The 2,700-nt window shown below is 36.2% G+C and overlaps 1 non-coding gene across 1 annotated transcript; it reads right to left on the minus strand.

Annotated features, from left to right (window-relative positions):
• Window positions 1-2,377: 2,377 nt before the first annotated feature.
• On the minus strand, window positions 2,378-2,485 carry LOC127747931 (small nucleolar RNA R71). The gene has a single exon (XR_008009877.1). It is a non-coding gene; the product is annotated as a small nucleolar RNA R71 (small nucleolar RNA).
• Window positions 2,486-2,700: the final 215 nt, after the last annotated feature.

Consider the following 2,700-nt stretch of genomic DNA (forward strand, 5'->3'; position numbering starts at 1 on the left):
ACCAATGAATTACATAAGTATCTCTATCTTTATCTTTATGTTTTATTCATCATTCATAGCCATTTGAGTTTGCCTGACTAAGATTTACAAGGTGACCATAGCTTGCTTCATACCAACAATCTCTGTGGGATCGACCCTTACTCGCGTAAGGTTTATTACTTGGACGACCCAGTGCACTTGCTGGTTAGTTGTGCAAAGTTGTGTTAATGCCATGGTATTGAGCACCAAGTTTTTGGGGTTCATGACCGGGGATTATGAGAGTTGTGAAAAGTATTGTTCACAATTTCGCGCACCAAGTTTTTGGCGCCGTTGCCGGGGATTGTTGAGTTTGGACAACTGACGGTTCATCTTGTTGCTTAGATTAGGTGTTTTTCAGAATTTTTAAGAATGAATTCTAGAGTTTCATGATGATTTGTTGAAGTCTAGCTGGCTGTGAAGCCATGTCTAATCTTATTGGACCGAGGTTTCAACTTATCATCACAAGAGCTTGTTGATTTNAGCTTTCTTTGAAAGCTTGGCTGGCTGTGAAGCCATGTCTAATTCCTGGACCGGAGTCTTAAGACTAACATTGCATGATTCCTGGAATTCTCATTAAGAATTTTGATACCTTTATTTTCTTTTCCACTTAATTTTTGAAAAACACAAAAAATTTACAAAATCATAAAAACCAAAAATATTTTTATGTTTCTTGTTTGAGTCTAGTGTCTCATCTTAAGTTTGGTGTCAATTGCATGCATTCATTCATGTGTCTTAAGGATCTTCAAGTAATTCTTGATGATTTCATTACTCTGATCTTTAAATTCTCTTGACTTGAGTGTTTGTGTGTCTCATATGCATTCTCATTTTGTTAGTGTCAGTAGTATACAAACTGCTATGTTTGGTGTCTTGCATGCATTGTTATTTGATTTTAGTTGCATTTTGATTATTCCTTATTATTAAAAATCCAAAAATATTTTTAATTTGTGCCTTTTCAAGTCAATAATACAGAGAATTGAAGATTCAGAACATACAGCAGAGGAATTGCACAGAAAAAGCTGGGCGTTCAAAACGCCCAGTGAAGAAGGACAGACTGGCGTTTAAACGCCAGCCAGGGTACCTGGCTGGGCGTTTAACGCCCAAAAGGGTAGTATTTTGGGCGTTAAACGCCAGAATGTGCACCATTCTGGGCGTTTAATGCCAGGATGGCACAAGAGGGAAGATTTTGTTTTCGAATCAATTTTTTTTTAAGTTTTCAAAATCTTTTCAAAATCAAATCTTTTTCAAATCATATATTTTCAATCAAATCCTTTTCAAAATCAATTTCTTTCTATTTTTAAAGATACTTGCTATCAATTAATGATTTGATTCAGCATTTCAAGTATGTTACCTTTTCTGTTGAGAAAGGTTTAATGTTTTTTGAATCATATCTTTTCTTGATAGCCAAGTCATTAATTTTCAAAATCAAATCTTTTTTAAAATGTTTTTCAAATCATATCTTCTTAACCACATCTTTTTCAAAATAGTTTTCAATCAAATCTTTTTTATTTTTAATTTCAAAATCTTTTTCAAAAATCACTTAATCTATTTTCTACTCTCATTTTCGAAAATCAATTAGTGTTTTTCAAAATGTTTTCAAAATCTTTTACTTAATTTTCGAAAATTACTTCCCTCCTTCTCACATCCTTCTATTTATGGACTAACACTATTCCTTAATGCAAAATTCGAACTCCATCTTCTTTGATAAGTTCGAATTTTCTACTTCTGTCTTCTACTTTTCTTTTCCTCTGACACCTAAAGGAATCTCTATACTGCGACATAGAGGATTCCACATTTTCTTGTTCCCTTCTCTTTCTTATGAGCAGGAGCAAAGACAAAAGCATTCTTGTTGAGGCTGATCCTGAACCTAAAAGGACCTTGAAGAGAAAGCTAAGAGAAGCCAAGGCACAAATTTCTGTAGAGGACCTAACAGAAATCTTCAAGGAAGAAGAACACATGGCAGCCGAAAACAACAACAATGCCAACAATGCAAGGAAGGTGCTGGGTGACTTTACTGCACCTACTCCCGACTTCTATGGGAGAAGCATCTCTATCCCTGCCATTGGAGCAAACAACTTTGAGCTTAAGCCTCAATTAGTTTCTCTAATGCAACAGAATTGCAAGTTCCATGGACTTCCATTGGAAGATCCTCATCAGTTCTTAGCTGAATTCTTGCAAATCTGTGACACTGTCAAGACTAATGGGGTTGACCCTGAGGTCTACAGACTTATGCTATTCCCTTTTGCTGTAAGAGACAGAGCTAGAACATGGTTGGACTCTCAACCTAGAGAAAGCCTGGACCCTTGGGAAAAGCTAGTCAATGCCTTCTTGGCAAAGTTCTTTCTACCTCAAAAAATTGAGTAAGCTTAGAGTGGAAGTCCAAACCTTCAGACAGAAGGAAGGAGAATCCCTCTATGAAGCTTGGGAAAGATACAAACAATTAATCAGAAAGTGTCCTTCTGATATGCTTTCTGAATGGAGCATCATAGGTATTTTCTATGATGGTCTCTCTGAACTATCCAAAATGTCTTTGGATAGCTCAGCTGGAGGCTCTCTTCATCTGAAGAAGACGCCTACAGAAGCTCAAGAGCTGATTGAAATGGTTGCAAATAACCAATTCATGTACACTTCTGAAAGAAATCCTGTGAACAATGGGACTAGTCAGAAGAAAGGAGTTCTTGAGAT

Source organism: Arachis duranensis, chromosome 5, assembly GCF_000817695.3.
Source record: "Arachis duranensis cultivar V14167 chromosome 5, aradu.V14167.gnm2.J7QH, whole genome shotgun sequence".
In the NCBI taxonomy this organism is placed as follows: domain Eukaryota; kingdom Viridiplantae; phylum Streptophyta; class Magnoliopsida; order Fabales; family Fabaceae; genus Arachis; species Arachis duranensis.